We start from the raw sequence: 24,714 nt of genomic DNA, 5'->3' as shown, positions 1-24,714 counted from the left end.
CCAGGGTGGTGACCAAAAGAAAGATACCACCAAGCCTCAAGAGAAGGGTGGGGATAAAGCAAAAGAGAAATCTTCCTCAGGGCCCCAAAACTCCACACAGGGTGGTGGGTCCCAAGCTCCCTCCTCTGCCACAGCTACAGCTAAAAAGCCTTACTGCCATGAATGTAAAATTCCTGGGCATTGGAAAACTGACAGCAGTTGCCCAAAGGCTAAAAACAAAACTGTTCCTCCAATTACTCCTGTCACACCACCTATTACTGTCAGCAGTAATCCCCCAGGTGGTGGGAGTGCCCCCAGAAATTTGGGTGGGTTTACTTGGGGAACACAGGGGGACCCTGGCTTAGCCAATTCCCCTACAGCAACTACTCTTGTCTGTGATGGTGGCATGGGGTTTGCCAACTTCACTGCCTGTCCCAACACTTTGGGTAGGTACAGACAGGAGCCCTACATCAATGGTACAAAAGCTGAGGCCTACAGAGACACTGGAGCTAGCATCACGATGGTGGCCCATTGGCTAGTTCCCTCTGAGCAGCTTTTGCCTGGTTTCTCCTACCAGGTAACTAACATTGATGGCAAACAGAACAGTCATCCCATGGCAGAGGTATGTCTCAGCTGGGGAGGTGTCACTGGCCCTAAAAGGGTGGCAGTGTCCCCAACCTTGCCTGTAGACTGCTTACTGGGGAATGACTTAGAACTCTCAGCTTGGGCTGGAGTTGAACAGGACACCCATTCTAAAATGGTAGGCCTTTCACAAAAGGGTAGTGGGGTTGTGCCATTCACAACCCCTGTCCAAATAGATTTCCTCCCTGGAAAGGTTGGAAGGGCAGTGGTAGCCACAGCCCAGGCACACACAGACTTCCCTGTAGAAATTGGCAGAGCTGTGACAGTCACAGCTCAAACACAAACTGAGTGCCTTCCTGAAAAGGTTGGCAAGGCTGTAATGGTCTCAGCCCATACTCAGACTGACATAGGTGTAGTGAAGCCTGAAACTATGGATCACTCCACACAAACAGAGAGTAGTGGGGAGGAAGAAAAGTCTCCCTCTCCCCAGACATTAGGAAAAGGTCAGCCTCCTCAGGGATCTGACCTCACCCCTTGTAAAGGAACTGCCCCAGAGGTAGCCAGGCCTGGCCTGGCAGAGCCTCTGATGTCAGTGGCACCTTCCAAGGTGGGACCCAGTCTGGTACAGGTAGCCTGCCTCTCTCTACCCTGCCTCAGTCAGCCCAGGGCTGCAGAGGTCAGGGAGGCCAGTGGACCCCAAGAGGGCCCCTGTCCACAAGAACCCCCCCCTTCAAAAGAATGAGGATTGCCTGGCTAGTAGCCCTAGCCAGGTGATGGGTAAAAACATTCCTGAGGGATCTCCTTTACAGGTAGTTAGGGACCTCCCCCAGAGGGATTCTGTTGGGCACAGGCAAACATGGGACCTTAGGGCCCCAAACCTGACCTGTCCCTCCAGTAAGCCCACAAAATGGACCCAGCCTCCAGCTTTAGGTAGCCAGAGGCTGACCCTGAGAGCACAGTGCAACTCGGTTAAAGAAGGAAAGGCATCCATGGTGGAGGATGATTGGAGGAAGCTGAGACCTCACTTTGAGGACACTCACTTCAGTACTCCATCTCCACACCAGCCTTTTACTTTGCAATGACACACCAAAGGTAGAGATTCCCTATGGTGGAGACCCTCTGATACCCTTAGGGTGAGGGATTGCTTAGTGGACCATGAGACAGGGGGTAACCATGCCAGTGCTGGTTCCTCCTTATATTGCCACTTGGGCAATATAGGCTTACCTGGTCAAGGTCAGCCTTATCTCCCTTCGTTTGGGGGGGGGGGGTTGTGTAGGAAGGTGGATATCTGACTATGGTTACCCCCACATTTTTGCCTAGTGTCTAGCTGTTTTTTCGACTTAGTTGGCCTGAGATCCTGCCATTCAGGACCTCAGCCCATCTGCTCTCTCTTTAAAATGGACTCCATGTACCCTAGGTGCATAACCCATTGGAACTAGATCACCCTGTGAGCCCCTGTACCAGTGTACACTAGGTACCCAGGGCATTGGTGTATCTAAGGCCACCAAGGGCTGAAGCATGTATTATGCCACCCCAGGCTTGGCCTAACAAATTTGACACAACTGGCTGATCACTCAGCTGGGGTAAGTTGGTGTAACCACCTCTTACTTAGTTGTAGTATACCTATACCTAACCTTAAATGGGACACATGTTAACCTATAAGTCACTCCTATGGCAGGCCTTAACAATCCTGAAGGCAGAGTGCTTGGTTCCATGTGAGATGGTGCTCTGGCATGAGCTGAGCCTGTCTGCAGTGGTCGGAACAACTTCCTTCTACTGTTTCCAGATATCGTCATACCATATACTCTTAAGTGCATTATGAACCTTGCGGTTAAATGCTATCTTTGGTTTGGCTTTATCAAAACATGTCGAGTAAGGTGTCATACGAATTGGAATACTAACCCCTCGCCAATTCTGGCGACGGGGTTAGCATTCCACCCTTCTAGAGGGACACGACATGTACAGTACCTGAAACCCGGGTAAAATCAGACATAGCCTCAGCTCCACAAAATGGATGCTGCCACCACAGACACAAGTCTGCCCTCCTGCTGCTGGGAGTCCTTCCAGCTTGGGAGGTGTGGACAAAGGGTTTCCTGCCAGGGGAGGTGCATGCACCACCCCAGACAGGATTTTGTGTATTGGTCAGGTAGGGCTTGAAAGAAACCAGACATTCCTGAGGCTCACAAGGAGCCTCGGTGCATATGCCAGTTCAATCCGGTCCTGGGGCACACCAGTCCCGGGCCTGGGGCGAGCTGGACAAAGGATTGGGGGTGTAACCACCCCCCTTCCTGGTCCCACCCTTAGGGAGGGACCTAGCAGGTAGTCCGGCCCCTAGAATCCGCTGAAAGGTAGGAGCTGTGTCCTAAGACTTCAGACATCCTGGAATCAACTTAACTACAAGAAGAAGACGGGAACTTCGACGCTCTGCCGCACAGAGGACTGAAGCCAATCTCCCCTGTGCTCAGGGAGTGACCACCTTGCTAACGCAAGCACCATCCAGCGAATCAACGTCTGCTTTGCCGCCGCCTCCCGCCGGAGCCCGAGCCCAGAGACTGACAAGACCTGGACCTCCAGACCTCTCACCGCCCGATCCACAGTCCCTGAAAAGAAGGAACCGTGGAGGCACCGAGACACGTGGAGCCAGCCATCTTGAAAAGACCATGACAAGCTGCAAGCGCAACAACCAAGGCTCCCTCCAAGTTGTGCTTTGGGATCTGAGAAGCCCAACACCCGAGCAGCATCTGCACCAAAGGTGAGCCCTCCAGCATCTCCACGATCTGCGTGGGGCCCTTCTGCATTTTGCCACTCGACGCGCCTAACCGGTTGCTGGCCCGCTGGCTAGTGGCCATCTTGGCGACGAACTTCAAGAAATACACCGCTGGTCTGGTTGCTCCAGACTGGCCCTTGCTCCCCTCCAAAGGAGCAATCCCTCTGACCTTGCTGGTCAGAACCATCAACTTATTTCGTTTTCCACAACAATTGCTTTTGCCAAGGCTTGTTTGCTTCGATCAAGTCGCCGACACCGCCGACAGCGAGAGCCTGCGTGGGACAGCTCGTGATCCGACTCCTGGACGTCGTCGACCTTCAGGGACCACGTGGCTGCAGAGACAAGCTACACCTTCCTTCCTGTTTGCACCCGACATCACCTGGTGCCCACCTGGTGCCACGCGGGTCACTGGCTAGTGACTGTGAACACTGTCCCCTCTGCTTACAGGTCTTCAACATCTCCGATCCACTCTTGGATCCACCGCATCTCTTCCGGACCGGCGGCCTGCAGCAGCTTTGTCCACAGGCTCCATTGAACAGATAGAAGAAACCCGACGCACTTCGACGCCTATGCACCCGCTTCCTGTGGGTGAGGTAAAGCTGGCACTCCGGTGCCCAAGTGTAGAGAATCATCTCTAGTGTCTGTGTTTCCAATCTTAAGTTCCTAGTCCATCCGGAAGATCCTCTTTGCAGTAACTTTGTACTTTTTACGCACCCATTGAAAACCTATGGGAGCTCGCGTGTGACTATTTGCTCTGCACACGCAACCCGTGGACCTCCTGGTCACTAACTAAAGTTAGCTCCTTGTAGGCCCAGCGATTCTAGAGGCCCTAGGCCTTTTCCCTTTTCTGTTCGTGGTACTTATACCACTATTTTATTATATGGTTTGAGCGGCCACCAGGGCCTATCCATATAAAGTGCAACTTCTGTGTATTCTACTGTAATCTTGTTTGACGATTTGTGCTCCTGTGCTCATAAAGAGACTAGGGGTTACTTTGAGAAATAAATACATATATATTTTGAATATATATCTGTGTGGTGTCCTTTCATTGGTATAAAAGGGGGTTGCATTTGGTAAAACAGCTTGCTTAACACGTTTCACGAGTTTAGCCTCAAAGACTGCTTAGCCTACGCTACCACTAGGGCAGCTAGTCCGAAAAGGTTGACTTACAACCACACCATAAGGGTTGCTTGGCATGGTACAAGGTGGTCACTTTAACTAGTGAACATCATATACCAGGCCAACTTCTCACAGCGCACAAATCACCAGAAGGTCTCAAGGCGCTAGTAAGAGCAGCAAATTCAATTAAATTCTTCTTCCATGCTGAGATAGACTAATGAGAAAATGTCAAATTTTATACATTTTCTTCCAGAAGATAGCCCAGAGTAAGTGAAGGCCCTCTTGCCAGAAGGATGGTTAACTTCTCGACGAAGTATGAAGACCATCTTTGAGATTACAGACTCCATCTTTAGATGTCTGTGCAATTGGTAGGTTATAATCTCCGACGAACACACAAATGTTCCTTAATCGACGGTTGGGCTTGAATAACTGCACTGTATACAATGTCACAAATGTGATACTTGTTTGATGATGCTGCGAAACAATAAAATCTGTTTAAAAAACACAAAAACACAAGCAGAGAGATTTGAGCAAGGATTTTGTTGATAACATGTCAATCATGAAGACAGACACTAACACATTCACAACTCTTCCTTGGTGTACAACAATTAAAAACACAGCAAAAATTGATGGTAGGAATGTTTGCATTTAGTCTATCCACTGGTTATCGCCTGGAATAGCATTCCAGCCCATTGTTTCTTTGCCCAACACACGACCTCAGATTAGAACCACCCATATGCAAATCAATTTTGGTCCTGCTCCAATCGGAAGAGTCCAGTTGCAATTGACTAGATGGAGCATGTTTGAACTGGAACACAAGCAACCCAAGATCAGTTCCGTCCTGGATGGGGCTCGTTAGTCGAGTGTAGCTTGGTTCTCGTGGCACAGTGAGGAAGAGCTATGGCCTGTGGGTAGACAAGCAGCCGGCATTTCTCCCATCACCTTTTGTGTGTTTGATGTACTGCCCTAAGTGCCAGGGTTGTGCCCAGATTTGGGCCCGTGCTCTTTGTGCCACATGATGATCTCACGGATGGTGCAAGTGATGATCACACAATTCCTTGCATGGCGATGCATTGACGAGGGTGGAGGTAGAAGGACTCCCGCCTTCGTACAAGGCCACAGTAACTTGATGCCTTCAGCTTGGTGCAACGCGTGATCCTTTTAGGAAGTTTGGGTGCTAAGTCAAATCACTCTTGTCAGTTTTCATGTTGGTTTTTTCCAACACTTTAACCTTGTTTATGGGTTGACCGTTAAATTCCAGCATGTGCAGAAACTCCTGTTACAACATATATTGGAATTTTGATTGAGTGTTATAAAAGATCAGGTCCCCCAGATACATTTTGATTGGTCAACCCTGCTTCTATATATTGGGAAGAAAACAGCTGGTAAGCAATGGAACGTGGATTTCGGTGCATTAAGCTCCATATATCCACTTTTTACTCCCCATAATTGAGGAAAAATCTGGATTTGGGTGGTACTTATTGCGCACGTTAAATGTTGACTCAGCAGAGTCAGATTTCATGTTGTGTGATAACTTTTACTGGCACACTCTTAATAAGGGCCATAGTGGTGAGAATACAGCTTTAAGGCGCCATCTGTCTGTGCACACTTTAATCCGATTTTATGATGTCACTGGAAACTCCCAGACTAACTCTCACATGAAGTAACAATTACCCTTGAGTCTCGAACAAAGCAGTACTTCTGCACTTCTTTTTACTAGTCACCATCATTTCCAGTAGTACGACAGAATAGCTACTGCAAACGCAGGCTTCCTGGTGTGGTGTACAACTGGGAATGTAAAGTGGCTCCTCCCAAGGGCCCTTAATTCTACTCAGTGGGGGTTCTCCACAGCATAGAACTCTGTATGGACAGAATGAATTCCCCTGTGCAAATGGAGAAAGAACTTTCCCTACACCCCCAGGAAATCTAGGAGTGAGCTGTTCCACTTCCCATCTCTTGACTGAGGCAAATTTACAGCCCTTTTTAGGTCACGCCTGGGCAGCGCATGCACTGCTCCGCGAGGCATGCTGTATTCGAGTATGTACTTGAAGCCCCGCCCACTCTCCGCCCATATTTGTCATTGGCTTGTGTCATTGTCTTTCGTAAATGCTGGCTTCTGATTTGTTATTAGGATTGTTAATCCCTCCTTAGTACCGCCTTGTCGTCATTTGTAACCTCCCATGAGGACTGGCCCTTTTACGTCGGTTGTTACACGGTACGCCTTCTTTAGTCTGTGAGCACTATTTTCTTTAATGCGTTTCACCTACTGCAGGCACACGTTTTCCTGCAACATTAGCGAGCCATGTGCACTTTGACTTTACATACACGCATTCCAGGAGAATGGTGGACGAGGTCTCGCATTTACAAGACTTTGAGCTAATGGCATTGTAAATTAAATATTATTATTTATTTTTTATTTTTTTTGTAAACGAGCTGCTAATAAGAACAGAGAGGCTCTGATTGACTTGACCGGTCCAAAAGAACCTCTCAGCAGACTTACTTGTGTTAATACAGGGCAACCCCTGAACTCAATACCTATAGACTAGAACTGTTGGACTTATTGAAATACCCAACTATATAAAAACTCCCCTGGTTAAAATATATAAAGGAAGAGTTTGATAGGCTGGGTTGCCCTTCTCTGTGGAGTTCTCCAGAAGATGCATCAAAAACTATATCCCGTAAAGATTTGGCTAGAATGTATTATGAAAGTAACCTGTCGGTTTGGCTGGTCTCTGATAAACTGGGCTCCATGACAAGTTCATTTCTCTTAATCAAAGATTATTATAAGTTTGAGATAGTGCTGAATGACATTTATCCCATTACCCTCAGAAAATTATATCTCCAATGGAGATACAACTCGCTTTCAATTCGAGGTCTTACGAGCAGATGGCACCCCCCATCTATTGCCAACTGTCCCCTTTGCACTGACCAGCCTGAAAATGATCTCCATGTAATCCTCTTTTGTCCCTTGTACACAGCCTCTAGGAAAAAGTGGATTGTTCCCCTATGTAAAAAATGGGGCTTCAGGAAACATTTGGAGGCTTATCGAATACTAAAAACGGACTTATCACCACTAACCGTTTTTGCTGTCAGCAAATTTTTAGATGCAATGTGGAAAACCAGAAGAAAGTCTCTGGAATAATGAGATCATTCTGTTTATATGTTCCTGTGTATGTTGGACGACTGGTCCCAAGGTCATCTTTTGTGTTAATTTGATAATTACTCATTCATTTTCCGGCTATAATGTGTATTGAGGATGTATTTTTATCATATGTTGTTATTTGTAATCTTATGCTTTATTTCTGTGTTTCTTCCTTTATGACTCTTTGTAGTCAAAATAAAGATATTTAAAGTAAAAGTTAATACTTTCTGTACTCACTCTAACAAAATCAAGAGGAGTATTCTCAAACATTGGAAGATTCTTAACATTGGCACTGAGCCCTTAGCCCCTCCACTTTTTGCCTTTAAAAGGAGTGCCAACATCAAAGACCGTATCGTCCATACCAGGCCTAGAGTCAAGCAGAAGACCATTGAACAACTGTCATTATGGGGGTTACCGCCAGTGGTAGGACATTATCCTTGCGGTTCCTGTGCAGCCTGCCCACAGACGACACACAAGGTAGAAGTGGACATTGGTACTAACAAACCTTGGGTGCTCAACAAACATATAAATTGTAACAGTGAGAAGGTATGTGGGTATGACCACGCGCAAGGCAAAGACAAGAATATTGGAACATAAGAGCACTATTCGGTGTAAGAGGAGATCAACAAAAATGACAAATCATTTCTTAGATTTCAATCATGAAGCAGATGACCTTCGATGGATGATCCTTGAGCAACCTTTAATACCTCAACACATTACTGATATCACTAAGTTTCTATTTAGAAAAGAACAACGGTGGGTTTTTCGCATCAAAAGTGACACATTAGGACTCAATGAAGACATTCCTTGGTTGTCTCTGTAAGATGATATCAGATTTACTCATGTTGAGATCTTTCGCTTTTTCAAACACAAACTAGCGTATTCTCTGCAGCACAATGTGGTCTTTCCAAAATAACTACAGTTTCTGTGGGCCAGCTAAATAATGACTACAATGGGAGAGAGATACTTAGATATCTAGTTTTTGGAGTATCTAAGAGACATTCCCTGGTAGTCTCTGTAGGGTGACACTACATCCATTTCATGTCACGAACATTAGACCATCATCCAAGTACTGATTCTGCTATACATAGATCATGACTGAGGTTTATCTGCTTTAATCATGATGGGGTAAATTCAAGTTGAAAAGGATCATAAGCCCCCACATGGTAGCCTAATAACAATTACAGCGTTAGGGGCAGATTAATACTTACCAACATATTCTTGGGCTTTTTTATTAAGGTGTTTTTATGATTTTCTTTACAATTCTATTGTACTTGTGACACTTAGCAGTGATTAAAGTATGATTCGGTGTTACTTATGAGTTACATTTTGTACGTTATTTTGATCGTGCAGGACAGCGATAAAGTTTGTTTCGAATAAAACTTAACAATTTACACTTTTGCGCATGTATGTTTTAGAATACTGCTTTGCGACGCAGGTCTTTCATCTGACAAAGCATTTCAATTGGATACCTATTGGGGTCTTTGCCGCGATAATGCGGACAATGGATGCGGTTATTTTTAACAAACGCGCATGTGCAAATAACAAACACTATCGTTTTGGGCACGTTTACACAATTGAACAGGCACCTTCACAAGATACCTATGGGGGTCCTTGTCACGTCAACACAGGCAACCGATGCAGGTATTTAAACATCATTTGATCACCTCCATCGGTACCTCCGGTTGCAATTTCTGTACTACAACGGAGTACCGACGGAGAGGTGAGTTGGGAGGGCTGGATTAGTGTCTTGCCGTCTTTCTGTTGGATTGTTGAATGGTTGGTTATTCTTTTGGCAATTAACGGACATTTGTACTACATTATAGATTATGTGACATCAGTACAATATATATTTTTTCTATGATAGTGCGTTTCTACAAGCATATACACCTAAGGTTGAGTAGTGCTATGTTTTCCTTAGTGTTTAAAACGATTAATGCCTAGCACGCATATGAGAAGAACCAGTATGTCTTCATTGTTTGGTGATATTACACTGTTGACTACAGCGGTGAGCTTTAGAGTCAGGTGTATATACTCTAGAGACCTCCATCAGGATGGATAAAACTTGGAAGTTTCTGACGATTTTCTAGATCATTGAATTACCTTTACAATGCCATTATTATGTTTTCTGAATTTCTGCACTTGTCCATTTTTGTCGGTTGTCACTAACACCACTTGCACATCCTTACATTTCACATAGCAAAACGTATTTATCATTGTACGTTTGCATGTTTTTTCAGAGCGGTGCTCCCTTCCCTGAGTTGTTACCAGGTTGAGGTGGGCTTACTTGTCCTTCAAATTGGGTGAGTGAATATATATGTTTTGAGTACCCTAAAGGACTCAAATAAATTTTGTCTGAGGCATTTATAAAATAATTCTCCTCATACGATATAACAGTCATTTGGCATGATATTAGAGTGTTTATGTTTTTTTGTGTCTCCCTTTTTTTTCATTTTAGACAAGTTCCAGTGATACAGAATCCGCAGTTGGATGACTGGTTTTGTATCTAAAATTACTTTCATTATTATTCGTTTTTGCACTTTATTGCAGCAGCTTTGTTCCTTTGGTCCTAACGAAAGCCAGACATACTTATAAGATGGTTGATGGCTGAAACATGTTGACCTTTTTTCCATCAAGCAGTTTTCAATAGATACTGCTTTGCACTGTTTTTTATTCCTGTCAGTGCAGATGAGTCAATAAAATTCCTTTTCATCTGCATTAGGCAGTTTTAGATTTTCACGTTTCATTCACTCATTTTTCTTTGCGCTGCACCCTCACATCACTACATTGCTCCTCTTTGGGATCTTAGCATCCAGATTCTCCACACAATTGAAAACATCCCTGAGCTCCCACCTCTCAGAGAGGTGGTCGCAGCCCTCAGTGGGACTAAGCTTTCCCACTGGGAGGAGAAAGCCCAAATGATGAAGCATGTCACCTTTGGTGAGTGAGGGCATTCATCCTATAAAGGGATTGCTCCCCTATTAGGTTGTTGTTATTGAGACACTGATTTACTTTTTCACTCTTTTCTTCGTGCCTACGCTTTGAGCTTGTCTAGACCCGAGAAGTTTATTGTGTTTATATTGTAAATGACAATGCTTTTTATTTATGTGTTAATTATCAAAACAGATAAATAAAAGGCATCGTCATTTACAATGCCAATAGCTAAAACTCTCGCAAATGCAAAGACTTATTGCATTGCAAATGCTTGTTCATGGTGGAAAAAGGCCGAAGAGGAGTTTGGGACTGCCCACAAACGTACATTTGTCAAACCACACCCTGGAATCCCACTTCCTCCCCCTTGAGTGGTTCTACACACTCCTAGCAGGATGTCTGCATTCATAGAGGCACATATGCCTTCGAGGAACTACATCTGAGATCCTCTTGCCAGGAGTTGACCCCTGGCAGGGGCAACTGAGGGAAATGTGGCTTTAAACTGAGTCGCCTGAATGTGTCTTTGTGAATAGACCCCAGTATGCGGCGCGTCTAAAGTTAGCTTCATAGCACTACAGACTATGGAAGCCAGACTGCCAGAGCGGCCCCACCCATCTAAAGAAAACTATTTGTTTAAGGAAAAACCCCCAAGCTAATTCTGTACCAGAAAAACCAATGCAATCATCGTAGTCAATGCCCTTCCTTCAAGACTGATTTTCCGCGCCTTTCAAAGCAGCCTTTCTGTTCCCCAGCCCCTTTAATGAAGGCTTGCACCTTGATGCAACGTGTGGGATCCGTTGGCACAGTAAAGAAACCATGAATTTGGAAACAGTAATTGCATATTTTCCGCGCATTTGCGAAAAAGCATTCAATGGCTTGCCCACAGAATGTTATTTTGTGTGCACTGCAGCTGAACTAGTTCCGCGCTGCTGTGGGCTTCAAGCTGTGAAGTACCCCCAGCCCCCACCCCCCCCCCCCCGCCCACCCACCCATGGTGGCACAAGGAATATGAAATATTAAAATATACATAGCTAACCTGCAAACTCCCCAGCCCAGGCGCTCTGAGACTGCTTTTCGGTCATCACGGAGGTGGGTCAGTAGGCTGGAGGCAAGAACTGAGATGTAATAAAGGATGTCTGATTGACAAAGGAGGGATTCGGGGAGGGGAGGGGGGGGCGGGGTGTAGCAGGCACCATAACAGACAAACATGGGCCTTGTGTCAGGGCTGTGGTGTTACAGGGGTTACTTTTGGGAAGTTAAAGGGAAGCACAGCCCATCCATTACTTCACACGAAGCAGTGCATCATGGAAAACATGCAATGGGCATGCAATAATAAATGAACTACATGGTAACACGTTAAGAGTACGCCTGCACTGGGGATGTGGCCTAACGGCCAGAGCTACCTACTTTGGAGCTGGTGAACCGGGTTCGAGTTTCGGCAGGGACGCTCAACATCCTGTGATTCTGGGCAAATCGGTTAATCTCTCCGTGCCTAACAAAATGAATGTGTCCATCTGTAAGGCAACTGGTGCCCATGTAAAGCGCTCTGATACCTTCGGGTCGGGATCGCGTAGATAAAACGTCAAAAATAAATAAAAGAGTGTTTGACTTTTCTAAAAGAAGTAATAGAACGGCTCTTTGTACGCGTGCTTGTGCGAGATGCTTGTTTAAAGCTTGCTGACAAGATGGCTGGCAGCGTGAACGCTTCCTGCTGACATCTGCTGTGATCAGGTTATGAGTGTGAAGCCTGTCAAAACAAAATTCAGCTTTCCATCGTATTTTTAGTTTGCTAAACGAGTACTCTTATTATTTACAGCTCCTACAAAAAGGATGAATACAGAATTAAGCGCTACACAAAATGCAAACCATTCTTAGTCCATAAGCCGTAGCTAGGCGGAAAGTGCTCACAGTTTGTGAAACACGTCAATCACAGTACAAGAAACAGAAGACATTACGTGAGGGTTAGAAAAGTTATTTTCAGCAGGGCTTACGGCTCAGTACATTCAGACTTTGTCTCAATGGGGTGCACACTTTTCTGGCATAATTGATACTCTGCTGAGAAGAAATAATGCTGCTGGGTGCTGTGTCAAAGCCTCAAACATCAGACTATTTCAGGAGTTGTTTTTTCAGACTTGTCTGAAAAACCAAGGGGCATATTATCAACAGCCAGCGATAATTATCGCTAAGCGCGCTTAGCGCGATTTTAAATATCGCCGGCTATCGCTGGATTACATCGCCGAGTTTGCATATTATCATCAACGCCTAACTCCAAAGCGATAAAAAATCCAGCGATAGCGGCAAAATGCCTGAATATCGCTGAAAATCCACCAATAAAACAGCAGCGATAGGGAAATCGTTGCTAATAAGCCATGGTGGACTTATCCTAATCCACCTGCCATTGACAAGATGGCTAAGTCAGGTTTTAATCAGGCGTTAAAAACCTGCGTTCATCGTGGTTTAGCGCGAATTTTGTCATCGCGGGACAACATTGGTAATACAGCGAAGTGCTGTTAGCGTCATTTTGCGTGTTATTTTGGTTAGTAACGCCTACCTTGCATGTCATTAGCGATAAATATCGCTGACATGCATGGCGATAGTAAAAGCGACAGCTAACGCTTGAAAGCTTGCGCTAACGCATGTCAGCGCAGGCTTGATAGGGCGATGAAAATATTGCCGCTTTTTCGGCAAAAAGTGCCGAAAAGCGGCGATATGGCCCTTGATAACATGCCCCCAAGTGTTTTGTTGCTAATAGATTTGAGGGGCTGGCAGATCATGCAATAGCATTTTGCAAGAGTACTAGGCTGGGCTTTTAACAAGGACAACTGAACATCACTGCAATGTCAATATGTTTATGTTAAGAAATTACAGGAAATAATTCTTATTTTATTTTATAATTTTTTTTACAATATATACCCCTAGAGTCCTTGGCTCCCTGCCTTATTATAATATACTTTTCATTTCATGCACACTGATTTATTGTGAGAAAAAACAGTAAGGCAAAGCATGGATTTTATACTTTTCTATCACAACAAGTATTTGTAAAGCGTGGCATCTTAGTGCTGAATAACAGATGTTAATTGTTACCCAAATCAATGGCGCTCATTTTATTGACCTTAGAATGATGGGTGGGCTGCAGCGATTCAAACCTGTGCCAAGGAGATCCCAGGAGGGGATGCATTGGTCTCCTGAGCAACCAAACCCTGCGTGCAAAAACAATCCCGCCCTCGATTGCACTCTAAAGGCTCGCTCACTCACTGCATTTACCCAAACATAGGAAAAAAAAAAATATATATATATACAGAGGCTAAATTGAAAAGCACTACTGCGCGTGAGTTTTCTCTGCATTTACGGGCGATATGTGCACATGTCCCACTATAATGTCTTAGCTTCCGTGTAGTAATTTTTAACACTATCCATAATAATTGTGAGAAAATATGTTTACTGTACTTTGGTGGGCCTGAATAAATGATTTAACATGGGTTTTTAACTTTAAAATGGTTGAAGACCAACGTCGACATAAAACTAAACTGGCAAAACCAATGGGTCTTTGTAGTGAAATCTGTTGACCTTGCCAATACCTTTTTGAGTTATTTTAACAAACCCATTCAAGGATGGCCTTGATGGTTGGATGCGATTCCAAAGCAGCCACTTTGAATACTTTCGTCATTTACCCATTCAAAGATGGCCGAAGTGGATGTAAGCATATCCGCGGCAGCCATCTTTGAACTGTTTGATAAAATAATACAACTCGATTTCTAGGTGCCCACAGAGAAAAAATGATGTTTTTGTCAGAATGTTTTTCTGGTGGGTAAACAACCCTGGCAGGCTTTTCGGGAGTTTACAGCTGCTCCCATCCATGTGATGAGTAGGGTAAGAAATGTTTTACATATTTAGGGCCATATGTAGGTAGCATCACATTTACCGACTCATAAATACCGAATTTTACCGATTCGGTATTTATAAATTGGTAAATGTGATGTAGGTAATTATTCGGTAAATTTTACCGAATCGGAAAAATTCAGTAATTATGAGTCGGTATTTACCGATTCGGTAATGAGGCATACCTTCCCATTGATTCCTATGGGCCTGGAGGCCCATAGGAATCAATGGGAAGCCATTCACCATTACCGATTCGGTAAATACCGATTCGGTAATGGGGGGAGCATATTCAAGGGTGGCAGGGTGTCACATTGACACCCTGTTGCACCCCTGAATCTTGCATGTGTGCACATGTGGCGCACATACATGCCCTAAGGGCATGTATGTCTGCCACATGGCACTCTTAGATCTGCAAAATATTACGTTTTGCAAGGTATTTGTTATTTATCACCAACCTGTATTTGGTGGTAAATAACGAATTCTTAAAACTAATGTTCACTCTTTAGAGTGCTCCCTACATATGATTTCAGGATTCGGTATTTACCGATTCGGAATTTTACCGATTCGGTAATTTACCGAATCCTGAAATTTGCCTCCTACATCTGAAATAGCTAAATACCGGTCGGTAACGGGATATTTACCGAATTTCGGCCGTTACCGACCGGTATTTAGCTACCTACATGAGGCCCTTAGCATTTTATTTCCAGTGTTCTTGTAACTTAGCCCCTGTTGGTGGCAGAGCAGCATGAGTGGCCTTTTTATATACACCTCAAAGGATTGCGGAGATGTGATATCAATAGATGTCATTGACATGATCCCATTGTTTGTGCCTGGTGGAAAGTTGACTGCATAGCTAAAAAAAAAAAAAATACTGTTTTAAACGGAACTTTCATTAATACAGGATGTTTTCTAAGGTGCCTGTATCAAACAAATACTTAAAAGCCCTACTGAGGGAGTCTAAAAGGCTACCGAAGCTGGAAGGTCTACACTGGGTAAATGGCGACCACTCTGCGGGTCAGACTGGTTAATGGAGGAATCATACGACTCCATGGCGGGTACTTGACTCTGTAGGTAGAGACAAGTGTCAGTCACACATGGGATTTGTTGCAGTCTTACGTCGGTACATACCTTCAAGAGAATCCCCTGAATTACAATAGGTAAAATACATTCCCCATTTTGTGCTTTTCTCTCTCTTTCTCTGGATCAAAGTTTGTTGGGCAATAAGAAGTGTCAGTCCCCAGAAATGACTGCCAGGGGCCACTCCTGCAACCACCGGCTAAAATTAAGCACTGTCTGTATTACATAGATCAATTTACCTGGCTTAATCTGGCTTGGGAATGTGGAGTAGTGTTACAATCCGGAAGTTGCCTTTTGTTTTAGCTTGATGATGCTCTCAGAATGCCGCTGTATATGTCAGATTTTAACGCAATGTGAGAAATCTTGCATTTTTTTAAATTAGTTTGTTGTGTTGGGACCACCAACGTATTTTAGCGCTGCTCCCATCCCTTTGTTCTCGCTGTTCCTCCACCTTATTTAGACTAGGGTGAACAACAAGGTTAACAGAACTTCAGCTGGCGCCACCGTCAGAAAGCCTTTACCAGGTCACTGTGGTGGTAGCCCTTCCATAATTAGGGTGTGGCTAAGTCACAGATTTTCACTTCCTGGTCCACCATGCACTGCCGGCAGGGAAAACTAACAGCAACCCTTGGGATTGTTGTTGGAAAAAAACTTGAAAAAAACGTCCGATTTGAGTGTTTGTTTCAGAAACACAAGAAATTAATGCTGAGCGAGCAAGAGAAACCGCACCCTTCTAGCTTTCAATTTCTTCTTCAGTGGTTCTGCCATAGACACGGATGCACTTAAAGTATGGAGATCCATGTCAGACAGGTGGGACTCTCTGAATATGGCTACTGGTCTTCCGTAGGGGGTGGAGGTACAAGTGTCTGCCACCATAGTGAACCTTCACCGCACATCTACATGGTGTCATAAATTGGAAGGGACACGTTTTTTTATTAATCCATACAGGCTATTAATTAATTCAGACCAAGTATAGAGTATTGACCGAAGAGAGACGAGTGCTGAAAAAAATGATGGGCCGCCAAGTCAAATATATTAAGTGGTCTTGAGAATCCTATCAACCATGATCTAAGCGGGCCACCTCCAAACACTTCTTAGTTTTGAGGAGTGGAGATCTGACCTGCTGCCAGGGTGTGCTGGCCTGCCTTTATAGTGAGTGAGCTCCTGACCTGCACTCAGTGTCTGGCACTCTGGGAAGGTACTGCAGCTACAAAACTGAAGAGTGTGTAAGTGTCACACTACTTGCTGAAGTCCATAACTCTTGCACAAAGTAAGATTTCAGATCAGAATAGATCATAGCTCCCATTCAGAGCGTTCCGTAATTCTTGATTTGGCAGATTTGGGAGTTACCACCACTAGCAGCAATTACAAGTGTTGAAAGAAAATTGTCCAGCTCATTTTGTTTTTACGCTGATATTTCACCGGCTTAAACCAGGGGATAACGGCCCAGTGACGGGAATTGGAGTGGACACCAATTCCAATTGCTGTTCCCCATTTACGACTGAACGACTTGTTATGGGCTGGTACTGCCACAGCCCAAAGTTACCTACAGTACTGGTACTGCCAGGTACAGATACACTGATGTCATAACTCTGCATCACATTACCTCTGTGTGATGATTGGTGCAAACCTGAGGGCGCTCAAATCAAGGAATTTGGATCTTAACACGAAAGGATATAAAGCAAGCCTCTTTTTATTATCCTCCTCTAATTATTGGTGGACACCACATTTATCAAATAATGCTCCTGAAGCTGTTACATGCAGCACACATTTTACCTAGTTTTCCCCCGATATTGCAAACTTTGATGAAGGCCATCACAAGGGTAGACCAAAAGCGATCACTACGATCTGAAATTAAGCAAAGACGGCAGAGTTTACTCTGCCGCAGGAATACAAGGTACTGTTGCTCTGATAAACATATACCAACCAAAAGATATTTAGGTTATTTCTTATGTTGAACGTACCAATGTTTTTCCAGATGCTTTTCCTCTGCCAAGCAGAAAATATATTTTGTATGATTAAGGTGTTTTTTAGAACCAGTCAAACAGTCCTTTGACTGGACTTTCTTGAACTCAGGAAAACAGTGTGTCAACAAAGAAAGAAGGTTGTATGTGATCTCTGTTAAAGGCAGCCATGTCAGAGGGCACATTTTAATTAATGTAGGTGGTTTACAACCCCGCCACCATCTTAACGTATTGGTCTTTATTGAAAAACAAAACTAACAATCATGGGTTCAATTGGATTGTATTTATTGGTGTTTTTGATTGGGTCTAAGGTTGATTGTTGACTTGGTGGTTGTTGGTGGTAATTGCTTGTTGGATCTCATTTAGTTGCTGAATTAGTGGTTTTTGTTGGTTGTTTGTTGAATCAACAGTGTCTTGTTTTACAGCCCTTGAAGATAACCCTGACAATGCGTTAGTTTAGGAATAAATAAGATGTCGTTAAAAAAGCAAGGCACCTGAATGTAGGTAAGCGAGCGCCATGCTCACCAGGAAACACAGCAACACCAGATGGAGGAAGTGAGATCATAATGAAAGAAAGTGATTAAGAGGCTGTTTCAGAGCTATTCCTCTGTTCCTGCAGGAATAGACAATTAAAATGATGCACTGCCCTATTATTCCCAAGCGCCCGCTTGGAAGAGTAATATACTGATGTATCATTTCACTAAGTGAGATTGAATCAGCTCCCCTGTTCGATGAACGCATGTAGACGAACAATTATCACCGCAAAGAATTTGTATGTAGCTGGATATCATCTGTTATAAGGTGGATTGGGAAAAGATGCGCTTGATTCCAAAACTGAAGATCCGCAGAAGGAATGTTCTCTTCCAGGGAAAGTTGGAAATAGAATAATTTACAAGCAATACATTGAACTTGGAAATAGTTCGAAAAATTGGTTCCGGCTCAAGATGGCACAGGGATTTTTTTTTTTTTTTAATATATTTCTTTTTATTAAACCATTTCGACTGAGACACATCGATTACATACAAGCAGGCGACTTCAGCATCTCTTGGTAGCAATTTATACATTTCAAAATATGTTACAATTATCATTTCTTTGCGGTTTGGGGGTATCAAGAGTCTCTTCATCGGTTCGCTGACAAGGTGGGGGACAGATATCACCTCTATACTGGTTCCAGGCTCCCCATATCTTGCTCCACTTCCCGGGGCACCCCTTGCTGCAAAAACTGATTTTTCCCTAAACATGCACCAATCTAAATCTTCCTTCCACCTCTCCAATAGGGGTGGCCGAGCAGCACCCCACAACTGTGCAATGTTTCTTTTTGCAATCATAAACGCCAGTGTAGCCCACTGCTTAGTGTACGTGTTGAGGTCTGTAGGCTCCCAGACATTTAGTATGCATCTCCGCGCCTCTGGGTGCATATCGACCCCTGGTACTGACCGCATTGTGTGGTGGATGTCTCTCCAATATGCTTCTATCCTTTGACAGTTCCATAGTATGTGGATAAATGTCCCTAATTCTCCACACCCCCGTCTACACTCTCCACTTTCTGCCCGTCCAATGCGAACCAGTCCGGGTCCCGTTACATACGTCCTATGGGCACAGGGATTTTTCAGGCACATTAGGTGATCTAACACATTGTTGTCCTTCTGGCAGTGGGGGGAACATATAATGATTTTTAAGGAATCTGATAACATAGTTGGCTTCCTCGGTAGTGAATTGCTGTAGGTTTGACCAGGGACACATCTCATTCATGGAAAAGAAATCAGCAAAGATTACAAATGGGGGAGAGGTAAAGAGCTCTAAACCCATGGGGGAGAGGGGTTGTTTGGGAGGATCAAATACATCCAGTGTTAGTTTCATGATTTAAAGGGCGAATAGTAATTTTAGTGTCTCAAAGGATAACTAACTAATTTAATTTATCTATAATGGCACTTGTTTCCTAAAAATATTGAATTTGGTCTCTTGGCTTCCAAGTGATCACAGGAAGAGATGACGTTTTGAATGTTTTTACTTTATATTATTTCTTTTTCACAATGCCAGTACTAACTAACATGGACAGTAAAAGCCGTGTCTACTATGCTGAGATTGCACTGGGAAGTAGGTGAACTTGGTTCTAGTATCTATCGCTTTTTTATGTGTTTTGCACACACATGTTTTTTTAAAGCAAGGCGTAAAAGTGGACGGACCACGTCCTTTTTATCGGCATTGTAAGGATGAAAGTGTAGACTGTAACTGGCTTGGGCCCGACTCTGTATTTCTGTTTCAAAATCTGCGTTCATTGGTTTCTCCATTGTTCAATCCTCACCCTGCAAGCTATGATGCCCTTAGCCAGACAGGGTGCAAACCCTACAATGCGCACTACGTACCTGAGCCTTTGTAAGTAGGTGGAGTGCCAAAAACACCCCCTTTTCCACCAGAGATAATCTCCAAATTATTAGGGAAGACAGCCAGGTTGGTTTCCCTAAATTTTGTGGTATAGCCTTTGGCTTTTATCCAGGTAGGCAGTGACTTCCGCGCCCTCGTGTAATGCTGTGCAATTTCTTATAAAAACCCCATCCATCTATCCATCCATACTCCTTGAGTGTGTACAGAAGCCCTGTAAGAGTTCGAGTTAAATCCCTCCTCCAGAGATGTGTGCATGTAATTCAGTAGTTCACCCATAGGAAGCAAAAATCCTTGCCACGCTGGCCTCTCCGTTGAGCCACTAATGGACTAGCAATGCCCCGATAAGTTGATGCTTTTCACTGTATGGAATGGCTGGACAGAATACACAAAATTCCCACCAAACCAGCTTCTTCCATGTTTTACAAAGCCTGTGAAAATAAATTCTTCCTTCACCTGCCAGAGACTATTCAGCTTGAAAATTGGTCTCAACTCAATTGGAAATGGGCTTCCGTATAGCTCCCCGCCCCAATCTAAATACTGTCCCGCTGGAACACTTATTTTGAATCAACTTGATGACATAAGAAGACATTATAATGACGCCTGTTTTTGTGGACCAGTTTGAAGAGTGTTTCTTTTTCAAATTTGGGACCAGGTGGATGAAAAATTTGCCTTGTACTTTATCCTGTTTCTTGCAGCTACCGTCTGCTGTGTGATCAGCATACCACTGAGCAAATTTGTATTTCCAACAACTGGCCTGCTTCACACACTGCATTTTGTAGTGCTGTTTGTGGTGCTACAAAACGTACTACTTAGTGCTATTCACAAACTACGTGCAGAGTTTGCACCATTGCCTATGCGTATGTGTGCGGGGTTCTGTGCCCGACTGTGGAGTCTTCGCACTCGTATGCACTCGTTTTAGCAGTAAATGCGGGAGGTACTGGAGAGAGTGGTGGAAAAGGGGCAGACACTACAAAAGGGGATGGGAGTAGGGAGAAGTAAGAGTGGTTGAGGATGGTCATGGAGGGGGAATATGAGACGTTATTTTGCATGCCATTACTTCACATGCTATTACTACACGGTTATTACCTAGCAGTCACCGTGACTACGCAAGTTTTTACTTTGCATACCATTACAATCAAAGTGTTAATGTATGGGAAGTAAAAACTTACCTAGTAATAAAAATGGTATGCGGAATAACGTGTCATACTACCTTACACCTCTAAAACACTAAAACACTACCGATACACTAAAACACTACTCTACCCTACACTACTGAAACACCACTACACTACCCTAAACCCTAAATCACTACCCCCTGCACAAACATACACATTCCCCTACTCCTGTCCCTACACTCATTCACTACCCATCACAACCCCCGACACTACACTAAACCCTAAAACACTACCCTACTCTACACTAACCCCACAACACTACCCTAAACCCTAAAACACTCCTCCCAGGACGACCCTGCCCCTTCTCCCAGTCAGTTCGCTACTCCCAAACACTACCCTGCACAACCCCCGACACTACCCTTAACCCTAAAACACTATCCTACACTTCACTAACCCCACAACACTACCCTAAACCCTAAAACGCTAACCCCAGCACGACCCTGCCCCTACACCCAGTCCGTTCCCTACTCCCAAACACTACCATTCACGACCCCATACAATACACTACACCCAAATACACTACTTTACACTACACCTACACAACCGTACACACAGCTTCACTTACCTCTCTCTCCTCGTGGCTCACCTTCCACTGCTGCAGCTTACTGGGTCTTCAGAGTCGTACTACTTTTTTTAGAAACGGAAGCGCCTAAATAAAAACAACGATGTGGATATCCTGCGAAGTAACGGTTGTGCGCAGTAAAACCATGCAAAGTAATGGTTTCTGCGCACTAACGATGCGAAGTAAAGGCAATCCGAACTAGTGGCCGCGTAGAAAAGGTCACCCACCATGGAGGGGTTTAGGGAGGGACATCATCCGCCTACACAAAAGCAAGCCAGTTACTTTACACAGGGGCTGGAGGCAAGTACCTTACACTTGTGTAGTAAATATACACTCAGAATTTGTGACTATGGAAAGGTAGCAAACTCACTGCAAAGTGTAAATTATTCAAAAGTGTAAGTTACTTTTGTAAATCCGGCCCAATGCCTTTTGTTGTACATACATTGATTTTTCAATAGTGTAGGGCCCTTTACACTCTCCCTACTCCTAAACCTTGCTTTTCATACTGGATTCTGACTGTATTGATTTTTTCATCCTGAATTCTTGATTTCGGGTGAAATCAAAATTCTGAAAACCTAAGGTTTCACATTATTCTTGTAGAAACTCTGGAGATGGCACTCACTCTCCTTGTACTGCATTAATGCTCATCATGTCCCATTTCCTAGTACCAAACAATCTCGGTAAAATTTCAAATTTGATCAATAAAAATTATAGTTTCACAATCTTGAATGCAATTGTTAATGTACCTCTAACTTGACCCAAGTTTTTTGCCTTTTCCACAAAGACTGTTGGATTTGTTTGTCCAAACCATAAAAGGATCACACGATGGACCAACTACCTCCTCACCCAAGGTTTGTGAAGTTGGTACATCAGTTTTTTGCTGTAGGTCCAACAGTTTTTCTCTCAATGGTAATTAGCATGGGTTAAGCCCTTTTTGAGTCCCTCACCCAGTCGCCTGTTGACGGATCTTCATGAAAATCACCAGGATCAACCATGATTTGGAAAGTTTTGTGTGGTTTTATCGATGATATCAAAGTTTTCAAGAAATGCATTTCTTGTAAAAACTACTATATAACCATATTGCGTCACTAGACTTGCAACAGTACTCACCAGGATCTGGAGCATCTCTGGGCATATCTTCATTCCAATTCAAGCCAAGTCATTATGAAGGTCTGCTCAACGACAGTCTGTCAATTAAAATAAACTTTCTGGAAAGATTTAGGCAACCGTAGCAAAGACGCTACTGAAGCACTTGGAATTGCGTGCATTAGAGAGAAATAAGTGTTGATCGAGAGATGGGTGCAACAGCCCAGGAGCCAACCTTAACTATGACACAAGTGCACTGGATCCATGCCTTAGAGTTCTGACCATCCCTGTCTGGATAGTTTATCTCAGCACTACTCCAATAACATTGACTGTCTCCTTACCATGTTCTAAAAAGACCTACACTTCATCATCTCTGTCATATGCGTGCCACTATACCAGATGCTGGCCCATGTGGGTTTTGAGAGTTTCTGGAAACCCAAAGTTTTTGCCAAAAAAGCCCTGTAGAAGGTCATGCAACAGCAGACTGCATATGACACTGAATTTAGAGTGCATGCCCCCTGGAGCACTGCATTCCACCACAAAAGTAGGCACTGAGCATTGAGAGCTATGTTATGTTAAATGGATTTGTAGAGTGCATAGCTGCCCGCGGGCTTCCCAGTGCTAAATAAGTGAGCCACAGAAGGGAAAGTGAATATGTATGTTTAACGTTACTGCTGAAATGTAACTTTTTCCTAAAACTAGATTCAACTTCCAAAAATTCACGTGGCAATGTATTCCAGAGCTGAGGTGCCAGATATGAGGAAGATCTGCCTCCCCATCTTGCTCTTTTGATTCTTGTAGTTCTGAGAAGATGTTCTTGATATGATCTTAGACATCTGTTGGGGACATATGGCACAATCATGTCTCTGGTTTTCAGGGGACCTCTGTTATTTATTGCTTTATGGGTCAAGCAAAGTGCCTTAAACGTAATCCTGGCCTCAATCGGTAGCCAGTGGTGCAGTTTCAAATGCTCTCCTACTAATTCATGGACTGGAACCTTACACTGGAGCCTAGATGCAGCGTTCCGCACAACTTGGAGTCGTTTTAGAAGGTATTTTGGGGCACCTAAATAAAGAAGATTACCATAATCAAGACGGGAGGTTACCAATGCATGAATAACGGTTTTCCTTAAGTGTTTTGAAATCAGCTCCAGGACCTTTCGGAGCATTCTGAGTAATCCGAAGCATGAGCCGGCCATTTTTTTTCATGTACTTCCATTGTAAGTTTGTTCTCCATACAGATTCAAAGGTTCTTGATGGAAGGATTAGGCACTGGCGGGTTCCCCATACAGCTTGGCCAGCTGCACAAAGGCCTGGGTACCAATTTGCTTCCCAGAATCATCAACTCTGTCTTATCCCAAAAGTACAAACGGGACATCCGTGACTCTTGAATCTGCTTACCATGGTGGAACTAGGGTAGTCACCTCAGTTCATGCCATTACTAGCACTGATTCCAGTCTTCGACTGTTCCTTCAGAACTCATCCCATTGACTCTTGAATCTGCTTACCACGGTAGGACTAGGGTGACCACCTCACTCCATGTAATCAAAAACACTGATTCCAGTCTTCGACTGTTCCTTCAGAACTCATCCCATTGACTCTTGAATCTGCTTACCACGGTAGGACTAGGGTGACCACCTCACTCCATGTAATCAAAAACACTGATTCCAGTCTTTGACTGTTCCTTCATAAATCATTGCTATCAACCATTATGGTCTATTTGCTTCTGTTGGACAACACCCAGAATGCATTAGGCTGTTACATGAAAACCCAGGACTGAAAACAGTGTCCATGATGACATTGAGCTAGAGGCAAATGACACCATGAACGGCATCACAGTGGGCGACGCGGTTTGGTGGTGGTCGTTAAATGAGCTTGTCCACTCTTTCCTGTAACGTCTGTTGACAGGAAGGGACATGCCGAGAGAGGCCGCTCACAGCTGTCCAGTGTGTTTACCTAGGGATGCAGGATCTATTAATGCTTCAGGGTTGCCATGGGAGCCTACTGCTCTGCAGTGCCAGCATCTCTGCCTGTGACTGGGAGGTAAACACACAGCATTGTAACTAT

Source organism: Triturus cristatus, chromosome 12 (assembly GCF_964204655.1).
Source record: "Triturus cristatus chromosome 12, aTriCri1.1, whole genome shotgun sequence".
NCBI classification, from domain to species: domain Eukaryota; kingdom Metazoa; phylum Chordata; class Amphibia; order Caudata; family Salamandridae; genus Triturus; species Triturus cristatus.
Note: the sequence above shows the minus strand (reverse complement) of the source record.